The following is a 13,543-nucleotide window of genomic DNA, read 5'->3' as shown; positions in this document are numbered from 1 at the left end:
TTACAACAACCATATTTATACCAGTAGCGATGAAAGTTCGAGACAAAAATAAACATGATGAATAAAGACGCTTAGAGCTAAGAGAAAACATTACCTCTAGCAAGATCGCCAAATAAATCTTTGTAAAAAAAAATTTACAGTTTGTAGTACTTCAGCGCCTCGAAATAGGCAAATTTCGAAGTAAAATATAAATTATTATTTTGATGAATATTTTTCCAAAAGTAACTGAAAAAGAGCGAATGGTATTTCAGGAATTCAGAAACCCTGATAAAAAATCATCCTGAAGCAAAGGTTTTCTATAATAATTTCAATTCAATAATGTTGCGTTTACGCAACGCTGGGGATTAATGGGTTAAAATACGTTGATTATGGTAGAAGATTGTGCTTACTTTTTGAATGAAAATCATTGACTTTTCGAATAAATAAGTGATTACCAGCATAGACGTTTCCTAATGATAATTGAGAAAATACTTCAATTTATTGACATAGTTAGCAAAATAAAAACAGAATAAGTGAAAGCATGAGAGCTTAGAGAACAATGAGAAACGAGAGGAAATGGGTATCTCCTGTCTGAACCAACGAGTGTGCTTCATGACCAATAAGTTATTTGTAGTGATACGTAAAAATTGCTAATGTGATAAATGCGATATTGATGCGATGGACGTGAATAAATGCGACATAGGCGTCATGACTGGACTTTTACGATGTTTAATCAACAAATTTGTCTTTTCGATGGTAAAATTCGTAAATTTAGTCACGAGCTCTATGGAAATGCTCTGCCGGCTCTTACTGCTAATTGAATGAGACTCAAACTAGACCATACAGGCTACATCACCGCCCCCGCCAGCCCATTTTCGCACGCTTCCGTCTAAAAGGCGCAAAAATCGACGAGTTCACCAATTGGAATATAGAAGCATTTCTCCCTCTTTACCTTTCTTCCTGAGAATGTTTTTTTTTTCAGACTGTCACCTTGACTACGGTTATTAAAAACGCTACCAAAGATCGTTAGCGATCTATACGATGATGACATTTTGTATTTTGCCTTGTATATCGGAAGGTGCTTGGCTCAATGGAATAGACCCGAATGTGTAGGGTAGACAGAGGTACGTTTGCACATGGGGTAGATTTACGCGGTGCACTTTACCTAACCGAGTTAAAACTATAGCGCGCCATAAGTCATAACATATTAATGTTCTTCCTTAGGGCCGATTCACGAGATTGTTACGTCAATCAAGCATCGGTCTAGCGTTATGTAAGCTTGTCCCAAGAGCGGGCAAGTTAAGTCTCCCGTCTACCCAACGTAGATAGAATAAATAAAAATGTCTTTCTAACAAGCCATTGTAATACTTATTCTTGTAGTTTTCTTGAGTGCACATTTTTTACTAATATTTTTATAATAATTCAAAAATTATTAAAATCAGTACAACCGTTCTTGATTTATAAACGGTGTTTTGAAACCGTTCATTGATTATCAGGTGGTACGAAGTTCACCGGGGTGATCTAGTTTAGTATATATCTAGTTCCTTAATTAATTTTTTCCAACACATTATTAATAAAACTATTCCGTATTTTTCAAATAACTGTGTTTCACCGCATTTTGTCGTAATCTACTGATAATGTATAATGAAAAAAGAAAAAGATAGACGCTACTCAATGCTATAAACTATAATTGAAGGTGCTATAAAATTAAAATGAAAGTGCTATTTACACGTATATCTAGTTATTAGTAATGCTTCTGGTTTATTTTGAGGTTGGGTCAATTTTTTAACATCTTTTCCGACTTTTCGACGCATATTTGTCATCTTCATTGACTTCCCACGTCATAAATATAAGCACCCGAGTTTGACGCCATATTGTGAAGTGATGGTTCGTCTAATTAAAATAAGCTCTTATAAAAAAATTTTTTTTAAAAACCAGCCTTTATATTTAGATTACAGGGGATGAGCAACGTTTATATATGACACAAAGCAAAAAAAAACTCAGTGACCCCGAAAAACCAAAAGTGACGTATTAAAAAAGTCACTATATTTATTAAATTTTCAGTGAATGGTAAGCCCCCTATGTTTCAAAATGCCACCCCTATGCTTTTAAATGCCTACCCCTGTCGCAAAACACGAAAATCGACCATTTGGAACTTCTTAGATCAAAAACATGTTTTGGGGGGCTATAGGTTGACTGGGGGGTGGTTAAAGGGGGGTTGGAGAGAAAAAGTTATATTTTCATGTATTGTCATCGGAAATGAAGAAGTGTGCAAAATTTCAGCGTTTTTGCTTCACAGGAAGTGAGTCAAATTTCAGTTACAAGATTTGTACCAGACAAACAGACAGGTTGGTGAGTTGATATAAAGGCTATAAAAATAATAATACTCATCTAATATGGAGGACACTTGTATTTCAACAATTAAAGGCATAACTGCATAGATAGTTACGGAGTCATGACCCCAGTGATACCCCCTACCCCTAAATCTCACTAGAAAAAGTTGCAGAAATAAGAAAGGAAAGGAAATGGAAAAAATGTCAACTATAATACCTAAAATAAGGAAGAAGAAATGTACTCTACCGTTTCCATGCGGTGTTTCGTGGAAATGGGTGAAAAGTGTTATTTATGAGTGTTGTAAACGTTGATATTCAACTTTAAGTTGATTATGAGTGAAATATACGGAATTTCACGAGTTGGGAGGAAGAAAAGTATAATTTATTACTATAATAATCAATGAAATAATTAATGAGATCTGCTTCTTCAAAAATATATTACAGATCATGGAGGAAAGAATCGGAGTTCTTAAATCTCATTGTTCATTGTGATGTTAATTTATTCGCTTCCTTTTATTATGGAAGGATGGGAATCACCCCTTACTACCACGATCGGCACCTCTTACATGACCGCTACCCCATACCCTCACCAACACGGCAAGCTTTCCCTACTCATTTAAAAGGGTTTATTTCTTTTTCGTTGTGAAATATATGATAACGTATCTAATTTATCAAATATCTGATATTTTTTTCTAACCATTTATTCTGGCAGTGATTTTTAAGGAGAAGACTACAAGATGTACTAGAGGTGTTCACCTTCCTCAAGAAGTAATAGTTGAAGGAGGGGGTGAAGTATCGGATGGAGAGGATTAGTACCCGATACGGGGAGGGGTTGTTGACCCTAATTAACTATGGTGGAGGAGAGAGAAAAATTTACTATCCTCGGATGTTCGTGATGACTGAAGGGGGGAGTATGTTTTTACAAATTTAAACGAGGATGAAAAGTTTTATTCATGTAAATTAATAAAAAAACGTTACAAATAGAATAAAAATGTATTATTTCTTTTTTAATTTATTTACCCAGATCATTGACCATGAAGTCGGATGAATGAGAACTTTAATATATATAACTATATACTTTAATATATAGAACCATAATATATTTTAACCAAAATTTTAAATGAAAGTCTCACATAAATAAAATGAAATCAGAAATTATTTCTATTGTCAGAAAATTCTATTTCCTCATATACCTATGCCCTGAATCAGTGTTAAGAATGGTATACTCTGCTCTTGTGAATTCAAGATTGCAATATGGAATACCCTGCTGGGGTGGAGCATATCTTACCAACATTAAACCATTGATAGTGGTGTAAAAAAGGGTTATCAGGGTTACAACGCGATCGTATAGGAAAAGCCACTCATTCCCTCTTTTCAGAAAATTAGATATCCTCCCATTAAGGCATTAAAGTCCTTAGAGTTTTCTATAACCGTAGCGATGAAAAGGCCAGACCACAAACTTATAACATCAAATCTTGGAGAAAATTTAATATATAGACAGTCATTTCAATACTTGGGGTCAAAATTATATAGTGTGTTACCAAAAAATGTTGCAAAGAGGGAGAAGATATGAGGTTTTAAATCCGCAGCTAAACAATGGCTTATGCAGTATGAGGAAGTAGAGTTTCTGCTAAAAAAGTGGTGTAAAACGTTTTCAATTAAAGGTATATTGTATGTAAATCTTATGCGTTATGTAAGAAAGTTAGTTATCTATGTGTAAATTACTGTAAATTCACAATCGAGTGCAATTGGTAAGAAATAAAATCACTGAATTAAACGAAATAAATGTATTTTTCCTGTATGTTAGCACCAGTCATGTTTTAAACAATGTATGATGGTAGCCCCAAAACTATTACACAAAGGGGTGCCTACATATTCCACAATTATCATAGCGTTTTTTCGATGTAATGTATTTGAATATGAGTGGAATAAAATTATATTATTATATTAAATAGGGGTAACCTTGCACCCTGGCACCTTCAAGGGTCTGAGGAAATTTAATTGCTTCATCCGAGAGATAATAAAATGCTAACAGCAATGCCGTTTAAAGCATACATTTATCTATGGAAATGTGGAAAATATTTCAGCTAGATGAGGCTGTGATGTCATTTGCCAGCTTTGGCGTGCACTTTTGGAGTCTTACGGGTTGAATACGTAAAAAATAATAATTGATTCATGTTTTACGTTGAAGGAGGAACATTTTTTGTGATAACTATTTAAACGCTAAATCTTCAAATAATTTACCCTTGTACCCTTACTATGGACCCTGAATGAGTATAAGGAAATTTTATGGTTGTATTCGAAGGATAATAAAATGATAACAGCTATACCGTTTAAAGCGAAAATTTATCTATTCAAATGTGGAAGATATGAAAGGATTTATTTGTTCCCTCAGAGGAGAGAAATTTTCCAAGTTCAACTTTAACTTGAATTCGATTTTTGGACACTTAGGGCTGGGGCTAGAAGGAATGCGTGAAATGTCACGATGCATACAAATGCATTAAGCGGGAACGTGGTCAAGGCTAATGCAACGTGCATGGGATGGGAGGTTTACCTAAGTGAAAGCGAATGTCTAGGTAGCGTAATGAGGAAGAGATGTGACCTAGATAATGATACATCGATCCGCAGCAAAATCGCTAGGAGAATTATCGCAACAAGGGGAAGTTTAGAGAAAGCTTAGAACCAAGGGATTGTTAGAAAGTTTAGAGAAAGCTTAGAACCAGTTCTCTGCGCAAAGTCGCTAAATTCCTTCTACTGGTGTCAAATTTTACGGCCATTTGAGAACCCCCTTTTGAATCCTCTATATATTATAGAGGCCGTAGAGCTCATTTCCTCCGTTCACCAACTATCATCTATCACAAAAACAATGTCTAAAGTCTTTCGCCGTTGAATCTCATCGTTTCACTGGCATAGGAAGAAAAGTCGTACTCACACCTGTCAGTGGCAGGAATTAACCAATGGTAAGCGTAACTCCACTGTGGGGCAAAAGAAGGTAGGAGTTGAATGCAGCAGTTGCAAGAAGTTATATCACCTAAAGTGAGTCCCAAAAACGCATCAAATGCGACCTCCAGATGATACCGGCTTTCATCTTTTTGTTTGTCATGAATGCTATGAGTTTCCAGAGGACAGCACTTCCCTAAGTGATCTGTAGATATTTTGAACAGACAAAACAAATATTAATCTAAATACATAATAAACATGTAAAGTTTTACTTTTTCCGTCCAAAAATACTTTGTTTTGAGCGTAAAATCATTAGAACGCAAAATTTTAAAGTTACATCATTGGATTTTCATTTAAAGGTATTTTACCGCCTCTCGCTGTATTAATATACTTACAGGTAAGATAATGATCGATTCAGTAGCTGAAAAAGGCTATATTTCTTAAATATATTATAACTTAAAAGAAAATTTGCCACGCAGTGCATGGAAATCTGGTGTGCCAATAACTGGATGAAGTGTGCCAATAACTGGATGAAGTGTGCCAATATTTGGGTTTATTGGACTTTTTAAACAATTATTTTTAGTAAACAATTATTTTTAGTGAACAATTATTTTTAGTATAATATAAATCGCTCACATGGGAATACTAAAGCAACATGTCTCTCATATCTAAGGAAAGTTAGAAATAAACTGAAGTTGTGATACAACGGTCACAAGAGTTAATTTTCTTCGTCATGGTCCTTAAAGCGCCAATAACTGGGTAGTTTACCCTATGTTATTGTATTTCATCATTAAACATTAAAACTTTTGGAAAACTGAAGTCAAACACATAAACAGCCACAATACTTAGCGTAATGGGCTGTTGAGACCGATAGTGTGTGAGTTAACGTACATAGTTAACAAAAAGTACCTGGAGCTCCTCAATAAACATAAAAGTGATAGGTAAAGCATGCCATTATAAAAGAGTATATTTTCATAGACCACTCTTATGAATGAAGTATAAATGAGGCACTCTCGGTGATCATTTGAACTAAAAGTTCCAAAATTGCCTGGCAAAGGAGCGCTTAGCCAAAATGTTACTGTTTTCGATATGCACCCTTACCCTTCACCACGGCTAACTTTTCTGGGTCCAAGGCAGGCTTGCTTGCATCTCCCTCCCCAAAAAGGAGGGAGCACAGCTACTCTCGGAGTCCGAGATAATGCAAAGTCCCAGCGGGGAGGGGTCGAAAAAGGTTCCGCGAGACCCTTCTTAGCAAATGTCCTCCAAAAATGCTCCATACCACGAGAAAGAAGAGTCTCTTGGGGCTCAGTGCGGCAGTCATGCTAAGGCGAAATCTCCGCCGTCTCGAAAGGGTTAAGGTTTTATGACGAAATCCACGGCTTTTTCCAGATTTTTTCCCGGTAGTAAAAATTCACGGCTTTTTGACGGTTTTAATGTTTTCATGGCTGAGTGGGAACCCTAGTTAGTTGAAATAAGTAGAGGACATGCTGGATTTGACCTCACTGCACGTTGCTTATATCCTAATGATACGGCTTCCCAGCACGACACGGATGTATGCGTGTGTTGCGGTAATTACATTAGGCTTTGTTTGCAAGTACAAATATACAAATGTACGTATGCTTGCATACAAATGTTTCTTCTGTGATATCCATATATGTAAAATGACTTTTGGTGAAATTTCAGCCATGGCTTCTCCATTCAGAATACCAACCTGGATCAAAGTTGTCCTATAGATGCTTATGGGCATGTGAAATTGATGAGGAATTCCTATGAAGAGAGGGAGAGAAGAGAAGCATCTCACAAACCTTGATTGGGCGACACAACAACATTATCAGCCATATCTTGAAGTATGATGGCATAATAAAGACAATTAATTGTCATGGGTCAAGTTAATGGGAAGAACAGAAATGGAAAACCTCGAATAAAATGTTCGGATATATGTTATGAAGGATGTGAAAGCAAAGAAATGTGTAGATACGAAAAGATAACTTAAAGATCCGTCTCGAAAGGGTTAAAAAATACATTCCCTTGTTTTACGACCTGGGAAAGACCCAAAAACTTCTCATCTTCCACCCTCCCCACTTTAAACCTTCTCTCCCTTCCTAGAGAAGGGGAAGTTTAGAGAAAGCTTAGAACCAAGGGATTGTTAGAAAGTTTAGAGAAAGCTTAGAACCAGTTCTCTGCGCAAAGTCGCTAAATTCCTTCTACTGACACCACTTGTCAGAGGAATAAGCAAAAAACACTTCACCAGAATGCCCTTCTGTGGCAGTTTACGGAAATTACTTCCACGCCAGCGACTACCACAGACACAAGCACACACCCCCGAATTGACACCTTCGCAAGGCGACAGCCTCGACCTCGCTAAGGTAACCTGGGACCCTTCGCAGAGCTGGATGGACTCTTTTACTCCTTTTGAATCGCCTATTGTTTTTGTGGTGAAGCTGTACTAAAAATACTTTGGGATGGTAGCTATTCCTGCTCATTTCATAATATCATTGTTTTAGCTGCCTTTAACATTCTCTTTGGCTCTCTTTTGAATGGTCATTTAATTGCCTTTCCTTCAAAAGTCTTTTTTGTTGCTTGCTTCTGCAGTTTTTTCTCCTCCCTTTCCTCCTTTCTTAGTTCCTTTTCTGTTTGAGTTTCTTATTTTATTCTTTTTTCTTGTCATGGCATTATTTCCATTTTTCTGGGGTCAATTTACGTCTTGTACAAATGGTACCTTTTCAGTACTTCTTTTTTCCTTTCTTTTTTGTGTTTCAGGCCAAAAAAGAATGATATTCATTGGGGTTACACTATATGGTCCTTCATCGTGGCATGGACCCTCTGTTAGGTCTGACCTGTGTAACTCTATGAGCTCTACGGTGTGGCGCAGCAGAAATTTCAGATAATGCTGCCTCAGTCTCTACAGAAATCTATCTGTAGTCGTATCTTCTGTGTTATCCTGGTTATGTACAAGTACAATTTCTTTCTCACCCGTTCCTTCTTCCTCATTATCTATCAATTTTCATTGTAATTTGATAGCGCTCCCACAACCTATATAGAACTCTGAATTCCTCTCCTTTTCCCAAATTTTGTTGAATACTTTACAAAGTTTCACTTTGCTCTTCCCCAACCATCAAAGAAAAATCATGTTATGGAAGTGGATTCATCTTACAAACTGAGATATTCACACTGACTTTGGATGAACGCTTTCCTAGGCACTTAGAATAATCTATTGCGTTGGCATTCCATGGATATAGACCTAATGCCCTGAAACCATTATTAACTATTCCAGACTAGTCAATGTTGTTCAATATGGTTGAAAGAATGGGAACAAAATCCTCTTTTTTATCGGCGTAAGGGTTTTTGATCTATTCGAGTATGGCATCCTTCCACTTAGTCTTTATTGGCCTAAAGGCAACCACATCAGCGGCTTGCAATATTTTTGTGGAATTTTGGCTAAGAGCCATTAGAATAATTTGAAATTCTTTGCATAGCGAGCTTCTTTGGTATAGCAGATGGGTTTTGTGGCCATCTACAAACAACACTACTGGTAATGGGATTTTACTTTCCAAAAGATGATGAAAAACATTCCCAATAAGTTTAAAAAACACTTCTAACATCATCCACCCATTGTCACTGCGCCCTTTCCCCCATTTTTCAGGAACCTTTTGGAAAATTTTATTAAGGATCCTCTGTAGAAGGTAGATGATCATCGGAGGACACGTATTTCCTAAGGATGAAAAGGTACTTATGACGGTTAGCGTTGCCTTCACGTGACGGTGAGGGTAACTTCATATACATTTTTTTATCCAGAGGGGCAAGCACGAAGTTCTTTTCAGGGCATGACATGAAATTAGTTTAGTCGCCATTTAACACGATATTCAGATCAGAGAGGATATCAAACTTGGTTTTTCTTTAAGAATGTCCTCCACAGGTTTAAACCAGCCTCTGATATGTAGAGGATATCGCTCACGTATGCACTTGCATCAGTTACTACTTCAAATGAACGGTAAGAAATTTCAGGGTATCTGCGTAAAAAGCCATGATACCACTTATTTTCGGGAGTATAGACCTTAAAATGATTTCCGCGATAATTTTGCTCGAATTCTTTGACATTATCACTTGTCAATTGTTTTGCTTGGAATTCTTTGATATTATTAATTTGACTATATCCAATTATTGGCACCCATTTTTCTAGTTATTGGAGCCGGAGCACACGCATAATCCAAACTCAATTTTACTTTCTAGTAATTTTCATAGTTAACGTATATCATACCACTAATATTTACTCTCATAGTCTATTATTCTAGATTTCTTTCCGGAATCGTGAATATCTTTCTCTTACCGACTGCGATCTTATTAGTGGTGATAACGTGGTAGTACTCGTATTCTCACCAGTGGCGGCGCGTACATATACCCATGTTAGCGATTACACACTCAAAGATGAATCAATTATGAAAGAAAACTATGCATTCCTTTGCAAAGACAAAGATAAAAATCCTTTCCACACAGAGATGGGATAAAAGCTTCGAACGCTACTGCTATCTCGTTGGCGAATTCACCGCTCTACAAACGCGCGATCCGACGGCATCGCGCCGGTCGCATATTCGGTCTACGCGATCGCTATAAGTGGGTGCTCGGGTGGGACGAGGTAAGCGAGGGGCTCAAATGTTTGCTGGGAGCAGACTCAAAACGACGCGAGTGCGCACGCGCATGCTTAGTGAGTAAGTCGCAGGTAGCGTAGCGGTGTAGCTGCCACCTGGAATACTTGCGCTCAGGATCCCCGTCCAAATATGATTTCAGTGCCATTTAGCAGCATTTGTTTGACCTTCATGTCCCTTTTTCATCATTGTATATCTTCCCTAGAGCAAACCCTGGATATATTACCACCAGCCGCCACTGATTCCCACTGCTATGTGTAATTCCTGGTTTCCCAAAATCACGCACCCGTGGCTGCGAGGCCACGGATTCAGAAAAGTGGCTTGTACGAATGAATGTATGAATGAACCACTGCGCGATGTCGGATACTACACTGACAGCGAGACTGCACGGTGCCAAGTTTCCCGGGATGCAACTGCTGCGGGAAGTGGATCCGTAAAGGCCGCATCACCCTCGCGACTGCGGCTTCAACTGCACCCCATCACACATTGCGGCCGACGCTACGATCGCACATGCGCACGTATGAATGTGACCGACGGTTATATATATTGGCCGACGCTCTACTTGTTTTGTTAAACGGATATCTTGCGCCGAGGAGAATTTTGTTCGTACTGTTACTTGATGCTGCAGGGGGATGTGTTTATGTCCTTCTTGCCAGATCTTCTTTGCTGACCAACGTTGAGTCTTTCAGCAGATGAGTCTTTGGAGTGTAACTCCCGTCGTCTTCTTGAGTGAGGGTCCTTTCACCTCCGTCTCTTCAATGGCGGGAGGTCCTCCTCCTCGCCTGTTGATGAGCATGGTCGCTTGAGCCGTTCGTAGTCCGTTGGTTTGGCTGCTGCGATGCGTCGAATCTCTTCAATTTCGGACTCCTTTGCCTTTGTGAAGAACTCTTTTGATGTCCGGCGAAGGAAGCCTTCGATGGGCTCCATTCCTGTCAGTGCGTACATTATTTCTCGATGGTAAGTCCATCCGAGTGCTAGGATCGTCCTAAGGGCCATGTTCTCCGTCACCCGGATAGGTTGACTCCAGGTCTTCTGCAACCGGCCGCTCCATGCGGGTGCAGCGTATGTAGGTATGGGTCGGATGACCATCTTGTAGATTCTAAGCTTGTTCTCTAAAGAGAGATGTTTTGAGCGTAGAAGCGGTGACAGCAGGAATCTTCTGTATCTTGCCCTGTTCGTCACGTATCTGGCATGCTGACGGAAGGAGAGGTGCCTCTCCAGCATCACGACGAGATAGAGGGCTTCCGTCTTCCACGGTGTCTCTTCCGTGTCGATCAGCAATTCCCCTGGTGTTGGTGTTTTCGGCGATGTTGAGAAGAAAACTGCGTTAGTTTTCTTGGCATTGATGGTAATTCGCCATTCCGCGTACCACGGTAGGAGCTTGTCAATGGTACGCTGCAGGTATGTCGCCGCCATGTGAGGCTTCCAGGAACGCGCTACGACCGCTGCATCATCGGCGAAAACTGTGACGATGGTGTTCCATCCGAATTGCCGTGGAATATTTGCCGTGTAAATGTTGAACAGCGTTGGTCCAAGGACGGATCCTTGAGGGACTCCTGCCCGAATGATCTTCTTTCCGGATACAGCTCTCCCCCAGATAACGGTGAAGGTCCGCTGCCGAAGATATGATTCTATCATCCTTCTCTGCCAGAATGGAAATCCAAACCGCTTAAGTTTTAGGAGGAGTCCACAGTGCCAAACGCTATCGAACGCCTTCTGTACATCGAAAAAGGAGGCAGCAGCGCTGCAGTTCCTGTTGAACCCGTCCGTAATGTAGTCTACCATTCGCACAAGCTGGTGAGTTGTGGAATGGTGATCTCTAAATCCGTATTGCTGCGGCGGGAGAAGGTCTCGGCGCTGGATAAATTGGTGGATGTAGGGTAGCAGCGTCCTCTCCAGCAGCTTCCCGAGTGTTGCAAGGAGTGCAATGGGCCGATAGTTGGTGATTTCCTTCTTCGGTTTGCCCGGTTTTGGAATAAGAAGGACTTTCTGATTTCCACTTCTGGGGAAAATAGCCCATGCTGAAGCATGAGGTGAAAAGCAGCAGGAGGATGGAGGCGAGGGAGGTCGGCATCTGCAGCAGCGCCTCGTTGGGGATCCCGTCTTCTCCAGCGGCCTTCCTCTTCTGCAGCTTTCCGAGAGCAGTCCGCAGGTCCTCTGGTCGCAATTTTGGCGGATCTTCATCCGGATGTTTGACATTAGTGTCGCCTGGCTGAGGTTCGGGTCCATCAGGAGCCAGCGGGTGGATGTCCGAGGTAAACGTTCCTTCGAGGTACTCCGCTGCAAACGTAGCCTTTTCAGTCTCTGTTTTGAGTAGTCCGCCAGGAGATGTGAGTGGAGAGTCCTCTACGGCTCCGCCACTCTTCAGACTGGCAGCCATCCTCCAAAGGGTTCCGTTGTCAGTATCCAGCTGGGCCACCTTTCGGTCCCATTCCTTCTGGCGGTGCTCGTCGATGAGGAGTCTCATATGTGCTCTGGCTAGTCTAAATCTCTGGCCATCCGCGGGTGTTCTTGTTCTCTGGAACTTTCGTCGAAGCCGATTTCGCTGTCGTATCTTCCGAACGATGTAATCCGGAAGGTCCAGGTGGTTGGATGGTCTCCACTTAGTCATTGGCACTGCTCTCTCTAGCGCCTTATCGATGGATGTGGTAATATGCTCTGCCAGTGCTTCTATGTCTTCCTCTTTCTCCAGTTGGGGCTCCTCAGATGGCAGTAGGTCTGTGAGGTCCTGGCGATACACGTCCCAGTCCACTTTTCCCCAGTTGCGGACTTTTCGAGGTGGAGCTAGGATGGGCTGGCAGCAAAGGTAAGCACACACCGGGTAGTGGTCGCTGTCCAGGGTCGATGACGTTGCTATGGCCAGCGAGCAGTGTAGATCCTTGTGCAGCGCAATGTCTAGCACGTCTTCTTCTCCGTTCCAATTGATCCTGGTCGGAGCATGTGGCCCACTGTCTTCACTGCTGCCCTGGTGGCCCAGTTATACAGTGATTCGCCATTGGTGTTACGGACTCGGGAGTGCCATTCCTCGTGCTTGGAATTGAGATCGCCGAGCAGGATTACTGGATGTTGCGAGGAGAAGATAAGGTCGAAGTCCGCTGCGTGGAATCGTCGTTTGGGCGCCAAGTAAGCCGATACGACGCGCACCGTTCCCAGGCTGGTCTCAACTTCCACAGCGGTGGCTTCCAGTGTCTGCATTTCCGGTAGTGTCCAGCGTCTTGCTTTGGTATCTGACGAAACAGCAATGGCAGTTCCTCCTCCTCGGCGTCCTACTTTGTCGTTCCGGTAGAGTTGCCATCCAGGGATGCAGAGGTCGAATTGTTGAGTAGGTGTGTCTCCTGAAGGCAGAGTACTGTCGCTCCTGTAGTGCGGGAAAATCCAAGTAGTTCAGGAAGCTTCTTGCGAAGTCCATCACCCACGTTCCAGGTGGCCAGGACGGCATATTTCCGGTTCGTAGGTCTACTCGTCATTACGGTTGAGAATGCGGCTCATTACAACCGTGAGGGCTTGCAGTTGAGTCTGCAGCAGGGCGGCCGTTGCTGTGAGTGCCTGAAGGATTGCAGGCAGGCTGGATAGGTAGTCGGCAATCGGCTCCTGCCGATTAGTAGCGGCGGCAATCTTCTGCCGCAGTGGTTGACGGACTTCCTCCGC

This window comes from Ischnura elegans (genome assembly GCF_921293095.1).
Source record: "Ischnura elegans chromosome 13 unlocalized genomic scaffold, ioIscEleg1.1 SUPER_13_unloc_1, whole genome shotgun sequence".
Taxonomy (NCBI): Eukaryota; Metazoa; Arthropoda; class Insecta; order Odonata; family Coenagrionidae; genus Ischnura; species Ischnura elegans.
The sequence above is the reverse complement of the archived record's forward strand: the minus strand, read 5'-3'. Positions refer to the sequence as shown.